This window comes from Lagopus muta, chromosome 3, assembly GCF_023343835.1.
Source record: "Lagopus muta isolate bLagMut1 chromosome 3, bLagMut1 primary, whole genome shotgun sequence".
In the NCBI taxonomy this organism is placed as follows: domain Eukaryota; kingdom Metazoa; phylum Chordata; class Aves; order Galliformes; family Phasianidae; genus Lagopus; species Lagopus muta.
In genome coordinates this window covers 88,182,875-88,207,945 of record NC_064435.1, presented here as the reverse complement: position 1 = coordinate 88,207,945, position 25,071 = coordinate 88,182,875, and the positions used below count along the sequence as shown (strand labels likewise).

The 25,071-nt window shown below is 40.6% G+C and overlaps 1 long non-coding RNA gene across 2 annotated transcripts in view; it reads right to left on the bottom strand.

The window, feature by feature from the left end:
• Positions 1-24,748, bottom strand: part of LOC125691380 (uncharacterized) — a 202,333-nt gene extending 177,585 nt beyond the window's left edge. For both annotated transcript variants that reach the window (XR_007376106.1, XR_007376107.1), the window contains exons 1-2: positions 24,557-24,748; positions 22,306-22,623 (exon numbers count right to left, since the gene is read on the bottom strand). This is a non-coding gene — a long non-coding RNA (uncharacterized LOC125691380). The remainder of the gene's footprint in view (positions 1-22,305; positions 22,624-24,556) is intronic.
• Between the last annotated feature and the right edge of the window lie 323 nt (positions 24,749-25,071).

Genomic DNA, 25,071 nt, shown 5'->3' with positions numbered 1-25,071 from the left:
GCTGTGGAGCAGTGCTGTTACTGCCCCTGACCTTGTGTAATCTAATGAACAGAAAACAATGCTGGTTCATTACTGTGTTCCACTCTAAACCCAGCTGTTTATAAACATTTTAACAACAACAACAAAAAAAAGTTTTAATTATCTGGTGTCCACATGCAACTTATATTCTTTCTAAAAACAAAACAAAACAAAAACGAAACACCTTACAAATCGCTGGCTAGAGATAGTGGTTTTCAGCCATTTGCTCCATCTATATTTATATTTAGAGTGCTTTTGTTTTTGTTAATTCCAACAATTAAGGAGGTATTTTCAGCCAAGCCACGATGCAGTTTAAATATTGATTGACTCTACAGCGTTTCCATTTGAAGAGTACACACCAATATGCTCTTCTGCTCTATCAAGCCCCAGGTAATATGGTGCCAAAGCATTTTATTGTAAAGCAGACAGATCCAAATGTCATCTAACCAGACACTACCATGACACCTTGCCAAGAGCCCAGAGCAACTAGTAACTATAAAATATTGCCATCTTTCTTGCTAATAAAGAAGGAAACCTTGCCACACAGAAAGCACAGTCCCTGGGTATGCCACTGCACTGCATTTTGTCATCAATATTCATCACAGGCCTTATCATAGGGATTCTAGAAAGGAAACAGGGTTGTCTGGTAGAATATTGTGTGGTTCATCAACCCTACTCTGCTTCTCACTGCAGTAAACTATGATAGACAAAAATTAACTAAGGAGGTATCTGATACCTGAAACACAGCTTGATAGTTTCAGTTCAACTTGCCGACAAGAAATACTTCTATCCTTTCAGTAGCACTAAAAAATTTTAACAGCATCTAGACACTCATAAGAACATGCCTAAATTACTAGCAAACAAGAGGTGTACCAGCCTTCAAACTTACCAGCTTCTCTACTAGATTCATCATGAAATTATTTCCAGTCCTTTTTCTTTTGAATCACTACCTTGCTTTGAGGTAGGCAGAATATCTAAATGCACATCAAACTGTCAGAACCACCTCTGCAATCAGTGAAATATCAGAAATAAAAACTCTGGATAGAAAAGATGTTAATCCACCAGTTCTGATTGATACCAAGTACTTCATATCCCATACTCCAACTCAGGTTTGTGCTTTTATTCAGAAAAAAAATCTTGCTACTGGCCTTAATAGAAAGGAATATAACTACCTTTTTATATGCTTTGCTAAAATTAAGGGTCTTGGTACTTCTATCCTTGCTGCATGAACAGGTCTACCAACATACTGCAAACAACAGCAACAGATTCAGAAAGCGAAGTGCATAAGTGTCACCTATTTGTCTGGATGCAGTGGGAGGGCTTTGTTTGGTTTGACTTTTTGGTTGTGGAGAAAGGAAAGAGAGCAAAACAGAACACAGATAAAGCAAATATTACTAGGGTTTTTTGTTTGTTTTGCAGAAGAATTCAGATTTTAATTCTATTTGTGAAGTTGTTTTTATAAATGGTCACCTTGCTTCTACTTACTGTTTCTGTCCCTGAGCTACAGGAAACTAAACGCCCTTTCAGAATAAAACATCCTATTTATTGAAAAGCAGACAAAATCCTGCTGAACAAAAAGAAAACTTTATTGGCAGAGTGCAAGGGAGAAAAAAAGGCAGAAGTCTCTTTAGACAGCTCACTTGGCTAACAGATTTCTTCTCAAGCAAGGAGAGACAGAAGTGAAGTTCATATCCTACAGATATTTGTACGGATCCTTAACTTCTGCCCTGCTTTTAATGGCAGTAAATCCAGTGAGATTACACGTCCTTGAAGAGGTGCACAAGCAGATTTTAAGATACATGATTCATTCACCTCTAGACCCACTGAAATCATAGAATCACAGAATGGCCTGGGTGGCAAAGGACCACAGTGCTCATCCAGTTCCAATCCCCTGCTATGTGCAGGTCACCAACCAGCAGCCCAGGCTGCCCAGAGCCACATCCAGCCTGGCCTTGAATGCCTCCAGGGATGGGGCATCCACAGCCTCCTTGGGCAACCTGTTCCAGTGCCTCACCACCCTCTGGGTGAAAAACTTCCTCCTAATATCCAACCTAAACCTCCCCTGTCTCAGTTTAAAACCATTCCCCCTGTCCTATCACCATCCACCCTCATAAACCCCTCCTGTTTATATGCTGCCTTCAAGTACTGGAAGGCCACAATGAGGTCTCCCCAGAGCCTTCTGAGGCTCCAAATGAGTCTCTAAACTTCAGAAAGGAAGATAAAAGGTGGAAAATGACAATGAAAAAAATACCATGTTTTTCAGTACTTATTAAAATAAAAAAGAATGGCCCTTCATAGACTCTTACTTTGATCACATTAAAATGATTTAAGTCAAGGGACTTGACTTAAACTTGATTAAGCAAGTTTTAATCACTTTTCTCACCCATCAAGATATAAATGTATTTCAAGCCTGCTTTGTTTTTGTGCAGAGTTGTTTTCCTTAAGGAAAAATAATTCTCAGATTAGTGACCTTTAAGGTATTTTGATTTTAAATTAGTTATTATCCTCACAATTTGCATTTCAGCATTTTGCCAGAAATTCTATCTGCATTTACTGAATTTGATTAACTACATCAGTGGCTTCATCTCACAAGAAGCCAATTTGCTTCCTAATTTTGAAAGGAATAGCTACTATCCTGAAGTAAATGGAAAAGAGATATTCCCTCTGTATGAGCAGGTTGTGTTTGTCAAACGCTTACACAGCAGACAAAAATCCAGCAGCCTCCATGATTTGAACAGATTGCTCTTACTTACTGACTTTCTCTTACTATTATTTCCCTAGACTTAAATAACCTTATCTCCCCTTTCAGTTTCAAGCTCAACGTTATTAACATTGTTTCAAGGAAATACTGAACATCTTTTTCCTTTATTTTTTATTTTAATTAACTAAGATGGTCTTGAGAAAGGGAAATAATATTTTATTAGTCTTATAGACTAGTTCTATAGACTTCTAAGTAGAAGTGCAAATGTTTGTGCAATCAGCTGTGATTTCATTTGTGCATTTGGATACTGAAAAGCAAAAAAAAAAACCAAAACAAAACCAGTAAGAAGTGAAATCCATCCACCAATTTTGTAAAAACCACCTTGGAACTAAATTGCCAGCAATGCCTCCTCTTGTTTCTCTACTTAGCATTTCTTCCTACAGCTGTATCAATTTCTTCTTTTGTTGTTGTTGTTGTTTTAAGAAGAAATATTTTTCTAACGTGACAGCAATTGAAATTGAACTTAAGTTTCACTATTTTTGCACTGGCAAATTGCATCCAACCAAACATAGAACTAACTGAAGTAACAAAAATGCCACGTATATTGTGCACTAGAAAAGGTAAACGCAGAACAGTGTCTTTCCTCTTGCATCTCCATGACAGTACAAGAGAACATACACTGATTATCTTGACTCACTCCTAACATCAAAATCCCCTACTGGGACCATTTCCATTGCAGTCTTTGTGTGCTATCACGGAATTAGAGAATCAAGGAATGGCTTCGTTTCAAAGAGGCCTTAAAGATCGTCTCCTTATTTGCTCATAGATACAGCAAGGAAAAATCAAGGCATGTTATTTTTAAGAAAACTGACTCCTCACATTTCTCCATCTACCACTGAAGAAGAGCACACAATTAAGATTATCACTTTAGAAAAAGTTCCTCAACTTGAGCTAGGTAATTTCACTAGATACAGCATGGAAGCAGAAGTCTAACCCATTATAAATAGTTTAAATGACTTCTATTCACAACTACTTGATTTTTAGTTCAAGCACATAAATAGTTTTAAGATTCTCCAGAAATACATTTCTTTTTTTTTTTTTTTTTTTGGCCCAAATTAATAAAACCGTGTCATCATTTTTGATCTCTGACATTAATCAATATGTAAAGGTTCCACCCTGATACATAAAAGAGCTGGGAACAGAGGACAGGCTGCATTTCAATTTAAATGGGACTGCCTGCAAAGCATATTGTTCTTCAGGACAAGGGAAAGGAGTGAGAGTTAGAACACCCTGCTGGACTATTTAAGCATTATCTACAAATCTGAGAAATACTGCATAAATCCAAAAAGACATAGCTAATGTCAAACATCACTGGGTTCACGTGATACATGAGCATGAGACCACAACACAGCAGTCAGAGAGTTGGATCTGTCAGAGAGTTGGAAACAACACCTTTCAAAATGCAGTCTGATATCATTGGATACAAAAGGACTGTCATCCACAGATTATGCTTAATTCAGCTCAACAGCAATCATTATTATTTACTGAACAAGAACAGAACCGTTAATAAATCTGCTTCTTACACAATGTTCAACTCTCACCTGATTCCACAGTCAGGATCTGATTCATTGGACACACTTAGCATTGCTTGCACATTGGTAAGCGTAAGGGATCCTGTTTGGACAGGCAGGGCTCTAGCTTTTTCTCATTTTCTCCCTTCAGCACCGCTTTGGTGACCCAGCACACAGAGGTTTCTACACAGCTCCCAAGTGCTGACAGCTTCCCAGGATCCCTCTCCTTCCCATGCTCACTCCAAAGGGGAAAGGGCATGTTGCAGCTGAGCCATCCATCAGTCTCCCTAATGAGGTCTGTGAGCACACCCCCTTCTTTCAGACAGCCCTGCAACACAGACACAGCCTGAAGAATGCCATTTGTACTCAGTGCTAAGAGTGGTGGCAAAAGGGCCATGTGCCTATGGCTTGCTTGCAACATTTCAGCAACATCAGAAAAATTAGAAAAGCAAGGTCAGGTAAGCAGTTCTTCCAAATCCCAAAAAAAGATGGCATTTTTCTAGCCGTAAAAACCATGCTTTAACATGAGCCTTGCTGACTTCTGCCCATTTATATATATATTTCTATACGAGAATAGAAAATGTAGAAACTAAATACTCCTCATGCTCATTTCTTTATAAACTGAGCTCACTGAATGTACTGTACACATGATACCTGCAGAGCAGGTGCCAGAGGATGATGCCTGTGGGAGCACTCTAACAGCACACACTCCAAGTAAAGGATGTCCAGCAGAGGACAAAGGGTCTGCCATCGACAACCAGCCTTATAGAAGAGAAATACCAGGAATGCCAATCAGTGCTACAAAACAAACTCAGAGCTAAGTTCTTACCACATTCAATGCAATTCCCTGCAAAACAAACAATACCCAGTGAGCATCACTGGCACGGACAGTGATCTTACACCCTGACCACTGCTGCCTCTTTTGAGACGGTCTGTGCAATGAATGCTGACCCCTGAATCCCCTGTGGGAGTTCAGCATCGCTGGTACTACTCAACCAAAGCTCACTAGTTCTTGTTTTCTTTCCCAGTTTTTATTACTGTTGCTGCCCATACCCCACTTGATTCATCCATTTTGCCCAAGTGCTTTTTCCCTCCTGTTGTTTTAGGATTTACAGAGGTGACACCTATTTTCCTAAATTGATACACATGCCTCTACTAAAAGTCTTAAAAAAAAACAAACCCAAGGTACATCTTCTCTTTATAAAAACCTTCTCTTTATAGCCAGGCATCCTTTTCTCACACAAGGAGAACACCTCAGAACCGGATATTTTTTTGGGCCTTATTTCTCTCTGTATATTCAAGCCCCCAGTGACTGACACCAGTTTCTGACAGTGCAGACAGATTTCCTTCTCTTGCTTCTTTTTGTAGGGTGTCAGCAGGTGACAACTCATGCTCCACTGATGCTGTTCAACAGTCCAACAGGCCTAATACAGATCAGAATCTAATTCCACATCTTTTCTAACAGATGCTTTCTATGTTTCACACGGATGCACCAGTCCATTAGATGAGGCTAGTCAGGATTTGTCTTTACATATTTAAATCCAAAGTTCTTTAAACTCACTTTCACAGAATTTACAGAGTATTTATTTTGTTTACTATCACCTATATAATTTCTAGGGACAAAAAGAAGTCCAAATTTTTAGCAACACTAATTTAAACGATTCTTGCCTCCTTAGCTCAGAGCTCATTTTTCCCCCTTTGCATCCAAAATGGGCTCTTTGACATGACTTGCCTTTTCTTTCTGTGATATGTAAGAATTAATAGCCTCTTCAGCAACCCCATTCTTCTGGGACCAGTTTAGAACCGTTCTGGTCTTTCTCTTAACTTTTTGATCCTAAGTGAATGTTACATCCCCTTTTTCAAAGTTTAACATGTAAAGAATCATAATTCAAATGCCTTAAACCAAAATCCTGTTTAAAACTGAGAAACTTACATTGGTGATACTGGAGGAGAATACAGTCTGGCTGCTCTCTGTATAATTCTCTGAAGTAGTGACTGAAGTTCATATTTAATCAAACTAGATGCATCATTTCTGGCTTAACAGAAAAACAGAATGGAATGCAACTTTACTTCATCTTTTTTTTTTTTTTTAAATCAAGAACTGTAGAAAAACATTTGCAACAACCAGGTAATACGTTGGTTTCTATCCAATTTGCAAATCAAACGCCATAAGATGACTATAAAAATACTTCCCATATCTGTAATAACCAAAGAGATGCACCTTGTTCTGAATGCTTCTCCTTTCATTTGCTGCATCACAAATCCCATTAGTGTCTGCACCCTTCCTTCTCTACCAGGGTTATACCTAGACATTGTGATAGCAGTCTCCATCTTACTGTGCTGTATCTTCCATTCAGCTAACATGAAACAAAAAATATTCTGTTTTTTTCCCATCATATTTTGCATAGTTTGAGGCCATATCCAAATCTACTTGAAGCATCTGGTTGGGTTTTTTCCCCTCTTCCCAGAACATACAGCTTACTTAAAAATTTCAGCCCCTTGATTTGGTCGGTAAGAGTCACTTTTTGCTTTTTCCTGTGAAAATATCAGAAACCAAACATAATAAAAATACATCAGCCTGGAAATAACAAATGCATGTCAAAACAGTAATGAAACAAAAATTGTCTTCAACTTCTCCGTTCCATCAGCACCTCTCAGGAAGCAGTATACCACATTCTCTTTGATTTCGTTACACTGGATGCAGGAATAGGAAGCCACTGCCACACTTGAAGCCTACAGGAGGACAGACTGCCCTACTCTTCTGACTCCCATGCTGATTGCCTGAATCCTAGGGAACGAGCCTCCAGCCCTGCTTCAGTCTGCACTGTCAGCCAGGGCAGCTCTGCAAGGGCAACTGTTTTTTGGTTTTACTCTGATGAATGTTTCCTTAATTTCTAGGAAAAGTTTTCAGTATTTTTAGTGACTCCAGCATTTAAACTGTAGGTAAAATTCAATAAAAGACAATAAAAATGTATATGTAGAGTAGGAGGGCAGCAGGGAATACCCAGTCTTCCCTTTGTTTACACAGCTACTAGCCCCATCAGAAGGAACAAAGTTCTGGGACAACAATAGCTTATTGTATTAGAATAGGCAGCTAGTCCTATTCTCTGAAGCAGCCTGAAACTAAAACAAAAAAAAGGAAGCAGAACAGTATAAATTATTACAAAGTGAATTCAGAATACAAAAACATATAGATATCTATGTTAATACAAAAATCTAGTTTCTGCTCTCAGTGGGACACAACAGAACAAGAAAATGAAGACCAAAGGATGAAATAATAGAAAGTATCAGACGTTTCCCACACGCTGCACCTCACCCTCTTTAAAGAGACCACAGAGGAGAGTCAACAGAGTAAGGTCCTTGCAGGACGCAGTGGCCTCTACTGTGATAGCTATGGACAGGCAGTGGGAGCACTCTGCTCACAGCAGTTCCAAAGCAAACAACAGTAGATTTCCTCACCTGAGTTCAGTTGTTGAATTTGGTGCTTCTGCACGCAGTTGATAATAAGGGTTCCCTGGGGTCAGAAAGCAATGAGAATTAAAATCCACAGAGATTGTTAACTACAAAGACACCTCGTGCTTACAAGTCCAAGGCTCACAAGCCATAAATCATTGAAAGCTGAGAAGATCGTGGGAAAGCAACAATACAAACTCAAACCACATTTGAGCTCTTCCTGAAGCACCCACAGCAGCTCAGTAAAATCCTGGGTACAATAGCATTTAATCAAACCACTTATACTCCCCACCATGAAGATCCTGAGCTACCAATGACATTGTCATTGTCTTTATGCACACTGTATGCATTCAAATGTCACATATCACAACATATAAACACAACATAATGCATTTGTCACTATCTTTTCCCTGACAAAACTTTGACCAAGTGGCACTATTCCTGCCACTGATTTCCTCACCCTCCATACCAATAAATTAAGTTCTTCCTTTTTCAGGTAGGCAAAATGTCAGTTTCACATCCACACCAGCCTTAGATGCGAATAACCATGTTGAGATTATTGTGGAGTAGGCAAGGCAATACCCAAACAATGCAGATGTTAACTGAAACTCTCTTAAAGAAAAGATAGGGAGAGCTGATAATTTGCTGATACCTCATTGCCCTGCATTTCAGAAGTGACAGAAGAAAAAGGATCCAACCACGGGAGCAATGCAGTAAAGCCCAGGTATTGCTGAAAGCAAAATAAGCACTTTCATCACACCACAATGGATCAGATCAACAGTGCCCATTTCCTAAATACAATAGGTGCCACTGACTGAGTTTTGAATGAAATGCAACTTTAATTAGTCACAAAATGGACTGAGACAGAAGAGGTTTAGATTATATATTAGGAGGAGGTTTTTCCACACAGAGGGTGGTGAGGCACTGGAACAGGTTGCCCAAGGAGGCTGTGGATGCCCCATCCCTGGAGGCATTCAAGGCCAGGCTGGATGTGGCTCTGGGCAGCCTGGTCTGCTGGTTGGTGACCTGCACATAGCAGGGGGTTGGAACTGGATGATCATTGCGCTCCTTTTCAACCCAGGACATTCTATGATTCTATGATTGCCCACCCCTACCATGGTAATTCTTCACTCTTTCTGGACACAAAGTCCTATTACAGAGTCTATGCCAAAACTTTTCATTCTCCTTCTCCTCTTTTCAAATGGAGTAAACTTGCTCTCAAAACTATTAAATAGCTTGAGTTAGATATCTTACATCCAGAGCTGGACTAGACAACCTCAAGTGACTCATCAAGTCAGTTGTAGTATCACAACACTCACCGGTGGTGTTGCCAGATGCTGAAAAGAGCTTACAGTAGGGTTACCTGGGATTATCTCATCAGAGTCTTTAAGAGAATGAGATACACTGACCATCTCTCAATTGGATTAAACCACTGTCAAGGTGCCTATTCTTCAAACTCCATTCCAAAAATCTTACTCCAGAACAGAGTAAGGGCATCACCTTCTTCTGGACTTTTTCCATATCAGCAGTACCACGGTTTGAATTAAAAGGAGTCCTGCATAAGTATGTAATATGCAGATCATACACTAATTCTCCAACCCTCAAAGGTCAATACCCAAATAATAAGGAGTCAGTGAAACCCTTGGGCACTTGCCCAGACTCACGAATTTACTGGACCAAGTCCTCAGCATTAGGATTAATTAAATGCACGTGAGTCAGGATTTGCTTATTCACTGCAGTTTCTACTGGTACTCTCCAGTATTAAAAGATCCAGGAATGCTAATCCCAGGGATTACAGGAAAACAGTTAAACTCAGACTCAGTCATCCACAAATCACTAATGACTTGGGAGAAGACACTGCACTGTCACTCCCTAAGCCCTCAGACAAAAAAAAAAGTGAATGTATTACAAATATTATTTTCCAAATGTCAGGCATGGTGAGGGTTCTTCTGGTTTTTGTTTGCTTGTTTTGTTTGTGGGTTTTTTTTTTCAGATGAGAAAGCAGCACACAATTACTTAATTGTCTTTGACAGAGTCAAGGTTACGAAAAGGGAAAGAGAAAGGCTTAGTAAAGCAACAGCACAGTGCTTTTGTAATAATTTAAGACACACAGCATAAACTGATTGCAAACAAAATGAAGTAAACCAGACAGCTGTTTCTTCTACATCAACATTCAGCATGAATTCTTGCTGTCAAAGAACCAAGAGTAGAGATGTGTTTGCAACTCATATACTGAAACAACTTTCCTAGTCTGACTACAACACTGACACCACTTCTATACTTACTATAGATTTAAACATAACCACACTAGCCCTAAGCATCCAAACACCCCAAATCTGGAAACTGCTACAACTTCCTGAGCCAAGCAGCTACCTTATAATACAAACTTCTAAGGACCCTTCTGAAATGTGATACAACCTTCTGAGATGTGATATAAGTATAATGAACCAAGGATGGAACAGAGCTGACAAAATTCTTATCACAAAAAGGTAGAGCTATTATGAAAATTAAGAAAAGAACGCAGTGATCCTCCAGTTACACTTCTGCCAATAAAATAATCTTTTAAGTCTTCAAAGGTCCCCAAATACATTTTAGAATGTGTCAGCTCTCCCTGATGATTAATGTTAGAGGCAAAAAAGAAAGTTAATGTATGTGTATTCTTATAAGCTTTTGAAAATCAAAACTGCCAGTATCCTTGTAGTTTTACTTGTTCTTGCAGCAAATAACCTGCACTCTTGGATTTTATTTAAAAAAAACCATCCACTCTCAATATATTAAAAGGCTGGCTATCAGAAGATTTCAGATGTGAAATTTTGCTACGTTAGAAATTAAATCCTCATTTTTTCTCACCCACAGTCTTCTCTTATCTTCACCCCATCAAACGAGACAAAAGAGACAACACAAAGGTCTGCATAGTGCATGGGAAAAACCTACTTGCAAATGGAAGGAAGGCAGGCAGTTGACAGCAAACCACAAAGATAAGCACAAGTGAAACAAATTCTCAGAGCTCATCAACTAAGGATCCCTGCAGGAAATGTGAGTGAAAGGTCAAAGATAAATACATTACCTTCCTTTAACACCCACTCAAAAGCATGCATGCACTCATACATGCATATGCATACAGATGCTCTCCCTTTTACTTGGATCTCCAAATGGAATACATCTTATTCCATTTAGATGTATGCCTTAGAATCCATTGCTTAGAAGTGTTTAATGTCATCTAAGGCTTTCTCAGAAATCCACCCTCTCTCAATTCCAGCTAACAGAATTGTTGTATTCATCCCATATATTGGCACATCGCATTTCTTTAAGATTTAAAGTGCGTAATAAATATGAAAAATGCCTCAAAACTGCTTTGAAGTATGGCATTAACCAAAGCAAGACTAATATCCTCAGACTTCACCAGTTACTAAGCAAACGAACTAAAAATGAAGGTATTACAGAGAAAAAAAAAAAGAAAAAAAAGTGTTTTCCCTTAACATGTTTGTATTTAATCACAACCAAGATATTATGTAATTGAGGAACACAAGAAGCACAAATGTTTCATTTTGTTCTTCTGTAACTTCATTGGTCCACTACTTCCAAATGCACTGAAGGGTGTCGTTAACGAGCCAAGAAAGACTACATTAAATGTATTCACAAATAGCAGAGATTCATGTCCACTGGGGACACATTTTGCCTACGTGGATCTGCCAAATAGCAGCAGTACAGCTGCATGCAGATCCTAAAGTCCTGAAAGCACCAGAGGCTTCATATTTTACCAGAGACACTTCTCTGACAGTGAGATGGTGAATCTGATAGGCAGCATTACTCAGACTGATCCCAGTTTAGGCTTTCCTACTTCAGCTGTGAATTGGAGAGATGTTCAATTGGAGAGATGTACCAGACCACATCATTGCACACAGACATTCTGAGGCCACCTCTTGCATCCTCCTAATTTGACAGAACAAATAAATGGAAACCTTAATGTTCCCCAGACCTGCTAGTATGAATGAAGGCCTTAAAACAAGTAGGAAAAGATGTCAGTGTTACTGGACTCATGGCTCTGTTCTGATGTGCTTTACTGAGTGCTTCAATAAATGCACACAATTTAAAAAACATAACAATCACATGTTAAATACAATCTATATTCACATGAATTTGCATATAGATTTCTAGTTTAAATTATTATTAACAGACACAATAAGATTACCAGCGAGTGCATTACTACTCTGCATGTGTCAAATATGCATCTTAGGCTGCCTTTTTCTCCTGCTTATCTTTCCTGTTTGGAATGTTAAACTTTTGTGCCATGTAAATGAAAATATTTAATTATACAAAGCAAAGGGGAAAGGTTTATACTATTATAAATGAGTTAAAATTCTTTCTGCTTTAAGCTTAAATACAGAGAAGATAGCTGAGCATCTGTTAGGAATTTCAAAGTCTTAAACTGCTGCTTTATAAATTTTAAGAGCTACACGTGAACAGTTTGAAACCTTTTGATGTTAATAAAATTACTGTAATGTATTCAGTTTTCATGGTTAAAATTAAAAGAAATCTGAAAGCCTAATGCAAATTCAAGGTGAGAAGCAAATGCAGAAAGAAGTTGCTTGCTTGCTGCAATTTTTCAACTCTCACGGTAACCAAAAGAGTCTCACCAGCAATTTATAATTGCAAATGAACAAAAGACTAAGTAAGCAAAAAAGAAAAACTTCTCAGGAAAACAGCACCTCAAAAGCAACCTGCTCATTGAAAGAGATCTCAATGAAGGAAAAGCTAACGTTTGTAGCTATGCACACTAGTAATATTCCATTCAGTGGTCAGTGCAGTACACTGAAAATTGCAGTCATTTAGAAGTGAGAAGTGCCTTACATCCTGTAGCTTCTAACTGTTGGCATACACAACTTGAAAGCTGGCAGGAGAAGGCTTCCCCCTTCCACTGGCTCTACCTGTTTCAAAGCTGCCATTCATCAGCTATAAAATGCTGAATTTAGCAGGAAAATTAAAAAGCTATGAGATTAGCTGAACTGTGAGATGACTGCATATGCTGTCTTCTTTCATCACATAACTAAGTGATCACCTTTTCTCAGACCAATCTCATCATGGTTCTTGTCTCCCAGCTACAACAATCCACTTTACTGGCACACGATCACACCATTTGCAAGTGCACACATTTATTTAGTTTCCCATCTCTGAAATGTACCAGTAGGAATCCTCCAAAGCTTCAGCTGTTCTGTCTCCTACCAAATGTACTGCCTTGCTCCAGAAACACACCAGTGCTTAGCAACAGAGCAGATTTAGGCATTCTAAGGTTGATACTCCTAGTGTGAAGCCCTTCTCTCTTGACAAAGCTGTTCAAGTCGAATTCCACTGACCTAAGATCATCTGGGCTTCCCCAGGCACAGAAAGCAATAGCAGTCTCAAACTCTTATCCAACACTATCACTTCCTCTGAGACACTGTGCAAACATCTTGGAAGAAGAGCTATGAAGTCACAGTAGGCACTGAATAGTCACAATGAGGTTTTCCGTTACTTTTTTACATTACATTCCATTACTTTAGGTAACTGAACACAGGACGGATTTGTTGAAGGTTAGATCAGTGTTATGGTGCAGATGTTACCCCAGTCTGAGCCAGAATTCCTATCAGGTTTGCCTCCTGGCACAGCCTACCCCATACGGTGAGCTGTGCGTTTTGAAGACTCCACCTGCCTTCCTTCTCCGCCACCACCCAAGAAAAACCTCGCACCACTGAAGGCATTCAAATGCATTAAGCTAGGTGACTGCAAAGTATCACAAGTCCTCACCAACTCCACAGATTAAGTGTGGGTTTTAATAGAGGCAATATTTCTCCATTGCCAGCCAGTGCAAGATTTGTTATCTATACAGTGACTCAACTATGACATTTTTTACGAGTGATATGTTAAACTAATTAACATTAACCTAGCAGAAGAATCAGGCATAAATCAGGGACTGTTTCAGTTAAAGATACAAAGGCTTCTATACTGATAATTTTCCCAAAAGGAAAGACTGTGATCCTTGAACTATGAGATTTCATTTTAAAATGAATATTAACTGATCCTGAATTTTTATGCTGAATTTTTTGGAATGCATTTTCAACACAGAATAATGAGGCATATGCATCTAGCTTAATAATTCTCAATCCAAGAATGAGAGAACTAAGGCAGGACAAGAGCCATACAAAATTTATAAGAAAAATTAAATATGCATAATGATTTATTTGTTCCCCTCTCCATTTGGAAAACAGGACAATGACAGAGACAGTAATGCCTATAGATTTTGCCAGCTCAACTACACAGAAAGCACAACATGGATTCAAGTGCAGATATGAGAGCAGTATTTTTCAGATTCTCAATTGCTCATCTTTAAACACAAAGACAAAAGGAAGATCAAGTCAAAAATAACTGAAAATACATGTTACAACAATAACTGTCCAATGAATATGCCAATCTTCCAATGAGGGCACAATGGTCCTCCTTACACAGAAACTAAATACACTAACTGCATACTCCACAATAGATACTACCACGCACCTTTCTGGCAAGAGAGATGCCACATGCAGCCCTTGTCTCTCCCTAGAGCTTCTGGTTTTTGTGTGGAAGAAGTTGATCTTGCCTGAGCAGAACTAGAGGTACTGTGTTTCACTTTCTGCGTTGGGCAGTGATGGCTGTTCATGATCTATAACAAATTATTGCCAAGAAGTTAATCCAGGCATTGACCTGAAATAACAGCGTCTAACTTCACACTTCTCTTCAGCCTGGAAATGTTTAGAGTTTAAGAACAAGAGTGAAAACACACCGCTGTACCAACACTTTAAAAACAACAAAAAAAAATCCACACACAATTCAATGTGCATAACAGTGGGCAGCAATCTTAAGCATACAGGTCTGCAAAAGTATTCTTACTCTTTTTTTTCCTGCCCTACTCTCTCTCAGATCTGCCATCTTAACTCACTGTCCTTTGCAGCTGAGTTCAGGGCAAAAAACTATTTCGACTGCAACATGCAATCCAAGGTCAAAGCAGTAGATTGATTTCTTCATATTCGCAAAAGGACAGAAATCAATTTGCGATCAGTTCTGGTCTTCCTTTGCAAACACCCTTCCACCTGCCTTAAACATAGTCATTAATACGCCTGCAATGCATCAAGACCACAGCAAGCACACACACAGCTCTGGTGGTACTCAGAATAATTCTTAGTGAAGATGCTAAAATGAAGTATTTTAAAAAACACAACAACAACAAAATACCAGTTTCTCTTGCTACTTCAAATTTTACACTCTGCTTAATTTAAAGCAATTCGATTAAACCCAATATATGCATATACACTTACACACACAGACATAGAAATTAAGCCACGTCAACTACCAGTTAAAAATATACATATGTTTTTTAAATGTTTGTCATAGTTCTGCTTCAGATATGCCCCACTGCTTTGCAGCAACGTCTTCTGAAGGAAAGAGCGACAAGGGGAGGAGTTAGCAGCATGCCTGAGACTGAGATAAAGCATTTTACAACTAATTACAGGGGTATTCTCTCAGTATACCCCTGATCACTACTAATTCAATAGTCACTTTTCCATCGTGCTTCTGACCGATGAGGATTTGCACACAGGATGCATTCTAAGAAACAAACTGGTAAATTGGAACAGGTCGTGTATTTCATGCAGCTAAAAACTCAAATGCAAAGGGAGCACAGCAAAGAATACCATGAGCACAAATGACAGAAGCAGGGGCTGGGAATGAATGAAACATTGCTCCAAACAGGAAGGGAAAAAAAAATCATGTCCCCTTCACAAAGATGCTTCCAGCACCACTCCTTTGGTTTTGGGCTGTAAGTACGGTGCATGCACACACATGTACAGATTCATCTAAAACATGAGTAACTGTAAGATGCTACTCTAACACACATTTAAACTCACACTCAACACCTGCCTTATGTAAGACACATAAAATGAGATGGTGTCTATATAATCTTGCATCCAGATGCACTGTGCAGTCCAAAACCAGTCTCAACTGACATTAAGCAAATCTTTTCTTCAGGGAGAAGGAGTGACTTTATGCTTTTGTTGCCTTCAAAACTCCCTTTTCAGTCCTATGACCAAGTATAGAATGAACCACTGTTGTGAGCATAAGTCAGGGTGTAGCCTCCTACCTCCACTGCCCAAATGCTGGAATTCCTGCAGGAGAAATACCTTAATCGCTTTCCAGCTAAAGCCAATAGCTGATGCCTAGAGAGAACTGAGTTGACAAAATAGATTTTTTTCAGGCTAATTTGTTTTTGCAAGCTGTGCTTTAGAAGCAATAATAACTCTTTTCACAATTTAAACACAGTTTTTCACAGTGCATTCAAATCATCAAATAAATTAGGCTGGAAATGCTCATGTACCAAAGTCTTCTGGAGATCTGGGAGACAGATTTCAACCATACACAAAAGAGAATCTTTAGAGTGATAAAGCCACAAAATGCATAGATTAACAGGCTCTGAAAACAATGTTCATGAGTCCTGAAGCTGAAAGATATCTGCATGATAAAGAAAAAAATGTTGATTTTAGTAAAGTTTTTCAGTATTTCAAGTGTAGTGATTAAACACACATACAGTTGTGGACCACAATCACTGCCTCCAGTGTCTGTTTTTCACTAAGAACCAATTCTTAAACACGCTCCACAAGTCCAAGATCTCAAATGAATAGAGTTGTAGACTGATGATAAAACTTGGTGAATATGGCAAACTCAAATCTCAGACAAGGAAAGCACATCTTCATCTTGCAAATTCTCATCTTTACCAACACTATTTCTTTGAACATCTTTGCAGTTTCTAACTGTTGCAGCCTGAAGATGTCAAACAGCAGCAACTCCAGAAAGCACAACCAAGCCCATGTTCCCATCCCACCAGGGTACCCAAGGAGCTACATCAGCTCGAGTCACCTGCACTGCCAGCACAAGTGAAGTCACAAATACACAAGCTCAGCTGAGATGCAGCACTTAACAGATCACATCCAGCAGTACCATGATATAGCTAAATTGATTCTGGACCTAATGTAGTGCACAGATTGGTGTTGTGCTATGCACAGCAAGAGTGGCAGTTTGCACATACCTCAGTGCTCGCTGCATAGTACAGGCATCTTCTTTTGTTATTTTCAAAGTATGAGCACAAAGTAATACAAAAATACCAACTGAAAGCCGGCCTGCAAATTCTGAAAGATAGCTAAACAAGCAGCCACACAAAATCTCAGCTCTGAGATAATCTCTAAATTGCATATGCAATCCCTGAACCACTTACCTAAATGAATCATTGCCTTAAGCAATATTGCAAAACCAGGCAGCAGAGGCTAACTCGTATCCTCACATGAAGACAAGAGTTGTTTTTGGAGCAAATTTAACTCGAAACACGCAGTGCTGAAGTTAACTTCAATTCACCGTGCAGCATTAAGCAGAAACAATTTTATCATTCACCATAAGGAAGCCAATACTGCTGATCCCTGCGATATTTATAACCTGTGTTACAGACGTTTAAAGATTTCACTACATTTTCCCATTAGAAATACTCTGATGGCACAAGCCTTCAGGCACATAAATTATGACAGTAGCTTCTAATCCATTTCCACAATATCCACCTCCCTCCTCTCTACCACATCAATCACCAGCTACCAGCCCTTGCATTCAAGATTCTTCACCACTTCCTTTCCTCACTTGACATTGCTGGCTCATAATTGAATCAAACTGCATCTTTATCCACCCAGAATTCATAATGTCCACTTAGTACTTTTTATCACTACTGCGTGCCTTCACCACTACACCACCACCCCATCCACCTGCCTTGCCTGTAAGGATTCCCACAAAAATGGGTGATTCTACTTCACTGAAGAAGCAAGAGAAGACAAATCCAAACAACACTACATTCATGTTCATGTGCAGGACTTAATGCAGCATTTTTCATGGGCAAAATGCTTTAGAATCAATGTGTAAGGGAAAATATATATATACTGGAACACTTAAATATATCAAAATGTGATATAGTTCACAGCGTGGCAATATTGTACCTAAAGGGAAGAACAGCTTATTTTAGTATTTAAGAATTAATAAACTATATAGAAAATTTAATCATTTTGCTATTTTTAGCAGCAGCAAACACATTTAGATTAGGTGTGAGCATTTTCTTCATCTTTCTTCTCTTACAGAATCAAACACAGTATCTTCTCACTGATGTAAGATATTTGTATATATGAATACAGACTCTGCACTTGTAGCTGCCTTATAACCTTTCAGGGGGTGTACCATCCCTGTCCTCTCACAGAGATCACATTTCATCTTGTGTTAAAATATTCCTAGTTCCCCCACCTTACCCATCTCTCCCTACCTAACCCAGCCACGTCTATGCATTTTAATCACAAAAAGGTCAAGGTATCAAGCACAATAGCACACTACCCCAGACTTCATAAACAGTTTGTGACAACTTCCATGTTATGACAATGCAATGCAAGCAAGCAAGCAAAAAAAAAAGGAACAAAATAGAATCTGCTAGCGAGTCAGAGAGCTTCCTGCTACTTAAACAGGATGGAGAGAAAAGAAAGTGTATTCCAGGAAACATATGCCTCTGTTCTGACACAGGTAATAGCACTTCACATAAAGGACCTCAGAAGGTGTGGAAGCTTTCTGCTCAAGTTTGCACGCAGCATTTCTGAACCATAACTGTAACAGATTTCAAGCAGCAACTCCCCGTCTCGTCTTGGCCCACAGTCCTTCCTCTCTTCTGGAATTTGCTCGCACAAAGGAAAAACAAATCTACACCAATACTGATTTTGGTTTTGTTGTACCTCAAGTTATTCCATAAAGTGAAAATCAAGTGAAAGCAGAGAAAAGAGAAAATACCAAGCTCACTGATACAGCTCATGAGATTCCATCAGCACTGGGCTAAACAAAGAAAAATAACAGGCAAAAAAAACAACAAACAACCCAATATCTCATTATCCCATTATCTTTGAAGCCAACGCTACTAACTCAGCCGCATCCCTGGGAACTGTGAGGCTGTTCCCAACATCTATGCATTGAGAGGCCACATCCCCTTAGATCCCAACTTGCCTTCACCTTGAAGTCAGTGCTTCCCACGGTCCATCTCCTCCCAGTCACACACTAATCCTCAGATCATTCCTCCTTTCAGGGAGAAACAACCAAATTTCTGAGATCTGCTTCCCAAACTGCACTCCACATGCCAAGGAGGACTCTCTGGCAGAGCTGCTGGAAAAGGAAATTCCAACACTCTGCACTGCCAAGACCTGGCCTTTCCTGTGGAGATGAGAAAGGCAGAGGCTCTCAGGAAACCATCCTTGTTTCTATTTCATCACAGAAACCAGTAGAACACATGTGGGTCTACTGCTTCTGGGAAGTTTTAGCTCACCTGGGAGCTGTGGAGCTCCTACTTCAGCTGAAAGGAAACAATCAAAACTTGGGGAAAAGTCCCTACAGCACTTTCCTTTCTATTTTCCTACAGATTCTTCTTGAAGAAGATATTCTACACAATATCTCCTCCATCAGCTACGTAAAAATACAGACATCACTGAGCTCACTCTTTTCTCCTCTGCTCACTCCTCACAGCTCCAGCACTGCAGCTCACCCACCCAAAACACACTGCAGAAACATTTCTTGCAACGTGTTAAATCTCTTCTCAGTGGATCCTCAATTGGCCTCAGACATCCCCACGATCCATGCCTCGTGTGGAGCAACACATTTTCTCACACAACAAAGTACACTGACTTCCTAAAGTGAGAGCATAGCCAAAAGGAGGAACCATATCTCTTCAAGTCTGAGTTTGGTTCGCTTTAGTAAGTGAAAGTTCTGCTAGAACAGTGACTACTTCAGGGGAGGCTTGTAAGTAGTTCAGAGCTCAGCCTCAAGCCCAGGACGCCTGCAAAGACTTCCTTCTTGGACAGCCACAAGCAAAGTAAGCAGTGGACCAACTGCAACCTCAAAGCACCAGAACAAACCAGGGTGTGAAGAGGGCTTCAGAGAGCTAGTGCTACACTGAAAACCTGAAGACCTTCTCCCAAGCATCAGCTCTTCACAGCCAGCTTCCTCAGGAGGTTGATTCCTACACATTTTAGGGCGGGTTGTCCCCATCACCCCTCCTAGGGCAATGCTCCTTCCCCATCCCACCAATCCTCTGTGCCTCACCAAGGCAAACCCAGTGCTGTCGCAACCTTTTTGCTGGGACCAATCCAGGAGAAAGGGTCAGGGTCCTTTCTGCTGTGTCTTGCCTGGAGTCACCAAAAGTACAAAGGCTGCTCCAAAAGTAATGCCTCCTATTTCATCATGTCGATCCCCAATGGCAGAGGTGAATGTTGGTAGTGTGGCAGCAGATGATGAGCCTTGCTGCCAGTATCTTGTTACAGTTTGTTGCCATCCAACAGACAGCAGCAGCGGAGCCGTCTGACGAAATGGCGTCTGACGTGGAAGTGCATATGAAGGAAAGATACATCACTGAATTCCTCCACGTGGAAAAAATGGCACCAACTGACATTCACTGATGTTTGCTGAACGTTGATAGAGACCAAACAGTGGATGCAACCACAGCGAGGTGATGGGTGGTGCGTTTCAGCATTCTTTTAGAGTGACCAATGTATTTTAAGGGCCTTGCCCTGCACCAACACAGCAAACCTACCCTGTTGGGAGCTGTCATGGAGGTGCTTCCTAGCTGACCTTCCCTTCCCTCTGTCCTCTGATATCTCAGAGTATAAGAATACTTCTCTTTGTTTTATTGGAAGTAGCTCAACGTAATTTGAAGATAAACTTTGTTCTTCCTCTTTATAGCTCAACTATTCTGTCAATTCAGTAATCATTGTCAGAAATATTCCGGGTATAAACAAACACTAATGTATCTAATTATTTGCACATTGTATTCTGAATCCTACAGCATTCAACTTATTTCAACTCTCAAGACAAGATAAAAAGTTGCCCCTATTTACTCTATATAAAAATTCAGTTTTCAGTGTTGATGAAAATGAATGGCTTTCACCTTCTCTGTTATGAAGAACCACCATACAGATTAGCTTGCAGAAAGACACAAAAATGCCAAAGAAACTGAGTAAGAAGAGAATCTGCACAGAAAGAAAAAAGAAAAAAAAAAAATAAAAGAGATTGAAGTTTTGATTTCCTTAAATTAGAAAAATGTAATAAGATGCCAGATAGCAGCTCCAAATACTCTTATCTGCTACAATCCACTTATTATTCTTCTCTTCCCCCCTCCACAAAAAGAGTGGGACATTCCTTTCCTGAGACTTCAAATTAAAGACTCTCATACCGCTAACTTAAGTCATACAAAGTTCAAAAGTAGTACTGATGCAGAACAATATTAGGAATAAAAATCTAAACGTATGTAAATTGCATTTAGTAGGTGACAGAAATCTTGTCCTCAACAATCAAGAAAATTAAGATTAGGTCTTTATTCAACAAGTCAGAACCAGGAAATTAGCAGTGCATTTACTGCCTTTTGTATCTCTGTTTACAACTGGAAAGGATAACAAGTGATTATTTGTTCAGATTCCTATTTTGCTCCAAAGTAGGCCAGCCAGCTCAGCACTTTTCTTAAGATCACAAATATTTGTCTGCCCTACATATGGGCTACAGCTGAACCAATCCGATGGGCAGAAATATACAGCGACAATTTCCATATCATTCATTTTCAGCTGTAACTGAGAAGTACACAGAACAGGTGCAAACTGATCAGGTTTTAAATTGTCCTAAAATTCGCTTCGTGATTTCAACAGCACACCAAGAGGAGCAATAATTTCCTCATCACTGGATTAACATTTCATATCTAGGTTCTTAAATAACGTGCTATTTGTGAACAGCTCTCTGACAGCTTGTTGTCTCCACTAGTTTTCATCTGCATTTTGTACATTGGTTATCTCATATAATCATGTCTGCATCCAAGAGGCCCTCACAGCACCAGCACTTTCACGATGCAAACATAGTCTGTGAAAAGCATTTAAACCATGCTTTAAAAACACATGAAACAAAAGCATTCCTTGAAATTTTAAGCTAAAGACTTCAATTTGATCTCTTACACAAACTGTCCATAAAGAGTTTTGTCACTATTTGAAAGAAGAGAGGTTAAATAATAGAACGTTGCAGTCTTGACTTCAACTCAAAATAGTAACACCCCCTAAAACAAAGTTGGCTGTTTGGAAGATTGCAGCTGTGGAAAACGCTTTGTTTAAACTGTTTGTAACGTTTTTTAAAGGGAAGTCAATTAGTCCAATTTTCCCTAGAGATGCTAATTGCTCCTTAGACCCAACCAAGTGATTACCTTAAACATATCGGCTAACTCTAAAAGCACAAATATTTCCATGTCCAGTCGTTCCTTGGATATTACAGATACACACATTGACAAACCACTAGTAAGGCATTTCTGTGTGATTACACCGCTCAAAACTATTAGTAGACATCAACACCAAGGCAAAGACAGAAAAAAAGACAGGTTAAAAAGCAAGTTTATTTAGAATTTAGATGATGTGCTTAGTAATTTGATATATGAGACAGTGTTTTTGCAACGGTCAGGGAGAAGCATACCTTATGTTATCTGCAGAACCTGTGCATCAGGCAGCAATATAATCCAAATGGTTAGCAGCAGCATTTCCCACAATATCCTCATGTTTCTGCAAAAGCTTCTTCGTCTTCTCCCAGCAGCTCATTAACTTACACACGTATCCAAACAACGAAGACATCAGGTCTTCACACCATCAATGTGTGGTACAGTTTGTTCCACGCCAGTCACCTCCTGAGGAGACCCAAGTTGTATTCCACCACTGGAAGGATAACCAGTATGGCACCCAGCACAGATTGATGTTTTGGCAAGCATCCCGTTCTCCAGACAGCCATGTTTTTGACCTGTTTGAGTAAGAAAGTGTTAGTTTGGCACAGCGACTGCCACACCACTTGGGGACTGACAAAAATGCAATGTTACATTCTGAATAATTTCAAGCATGTATTTCTTCAATGATTTAGACATTCAAAGCTTAGTGATAGCATCTGACTTGACAAACATCACCAGACCGGAGCGTAACAGACAATTTGGGATGGGTTCTGTTGGTTTTCTACTTCCAAGGCTTTAAGAAAAAGGCTTTAATATTTTTGCTGCAAATAGTAGCAATGAAGCTTACCAACCCTTTGAAAGGAAATGCATTGGGATGGTGGAGGGGAGAGCTAATGATGCTGTCTACAATGATCTTTCCTCCCACTCCAGCCCCAACTCTGCGTCCCACCCAGCAGGAAGCAGCACCAGCATCGCTTGGCTCCAGGAGCACAAGCACCACTGCTGACACTCAACCCAGCAAGGAACAAGACAAAGTAACCAAAGCAATGCCTGACTACGCTGGTACTCCTGCTGTGTCATTCCTCCCGGGGTACCAACAGCACATTTGTGCTTAGGTTGGCAAGGAACAGAGAGAAAAGTTGGAGTTCTCTGCGCAAGATGGAATAACAACGCAAAAAACAACACTGGGTCTGCCAAGAGGAGTGGGGGAGAGGGGAGAGAACGAGCTTCCACAGCAAGAACAAGGGAGGAGAATGAGAAGAAGGGGGCATGTGCACAGAGAAAAAGAAAACAGATATGCAGAAGGTGAATATGTGTGGATGCACAAGAACTTCTGTTAGAAGTTCTGTGTAACTGAGTAAGGCGCATTTGGGGCGTATTACAGAGGAATAGTTTTGGAGAAGAGGAGAATAAACTTTGTTATTTGCTTGGCATCAGAGAAAACCTTAGCGTATCCATGGCTGCAGAGTGGGACATGTGAAGTGAAAGATTGAGGCAGAAGATCTTCATGGGAAACGCAAATATAAGCATAGAGCTAGAAGAGTAGGTAGAAAAGACCAGGAGGACAATGTGTGACAACAGAGACAGGGTGCAAAAACAGAGAGGTCAGAAATTCTGGAGGGTTGTGAGAAGGGAGAGGAAAAATGGGAAAGAAGTAAAACAAAAACAAAGTAAACCAAAACAACGGAGGAAGGGAGAGGACTGGGATGAAGAATGAGGAAAAGCGGTGGTTGTTAATACAGAAAAATGGAAGGGGAAATAAGAAGGTACTAAATTAACTACAGAAAAATATGCAGAAAAAGAAGAGAATTAAGAAAAAAAAATACAAAGAGCACAAGCTTGCAGAAGTTGTGACTCTTCGTACAGAAAGTGCAAATACCAGAAGGAGCAGAACGAAACCCAAGGCGACCCAACTTTGTCAGAGGGATGAAATGGCTCTCCGTAGGGGATGACAATCGAGGACGGGCCGGACCGACCCTTCTCTCCGTCCCCCTCCTCCATCCTCCCTCCGGTCCCTCCCCACTAAGCGGTCCCCTCGCACCTTGCCGGGCGCTGCGGGGCAGAACGCGCAGCAAAAGATTCTCGGCACCCTGCGGGACCCCACCGCCTTCGGCCCGGCCCCGGCACCCTCTACACGTCCAAGAAGGTTTTCCCCGTGTTCAGCTTTGTTCTGTTCCATCTCGTCAAAAGTACGTTCCGGAGCACGGAGCACTCACTCAGAGCCCGCTCCCCTCCCCGCAAAAAGAAATCAATGAAACCCCTGAAACAAATCACCGAGGGGGCACGGCGCTCAGAGGGGGCGAGACATCTCTCCCCCCATCCCGGCTGTAGGGGCAGAAGGACGAGGCTCTCCCCCAGCCCATACCTGCATGTGCTCCGCGCATTACAAAGCGCTGCCCCGGCCGCAATCGTCCCCATCGCGCACTCCGCTGCGCGGCCGGCGAAGGGGGGGGGTTGAGGGGGGCGAGGGAGAGCGCAGAGAACAATAAGCCCGAAGACAAGTCGTACCTTCTGCTTTCTTTACACCGCGAACCCCAGTTTCCTCACGAGCTTACAGAGGGGCTGAACGCTTTGAAGAGTGTCGGGAGAGATGGGAGAAAGTTGCTTCGATCTATCCGGATAAAGTTGCCGAAGATGAGCTAATCCGGGAGAGATGCGGAGTTCACCCGAGTTTCTCCTTTTGTTCAAGTTGCCCGAGCAGACAAAGAGCCGCCGGCGGCGGCAGGTCCCCGCTCCCCACCCCACCCCCTCCCCCGCCGGGTCCCGCCGTGCCCTCTCCCCTCATCGCCCCCCCAACTTTCCACCTCCTCCATCCCTCCTCGGCTCTGGCGCAAAACTTCCCTCGTACTGAACCTCCCAGAAGAAAAAAAAAAATTAAAAAAAAAAAAAAAAAAGGAGAGAAAAAAAAAATCAAGGCTGTTTGAGGGGTGGAAAGGGAGAGCAACATCTCTCAAATCATTATTTCCGGTAGATGCACCTCTTTGTTTGGATTCCCCCGACTGTCAGTGAGGACAGCCTCCGGG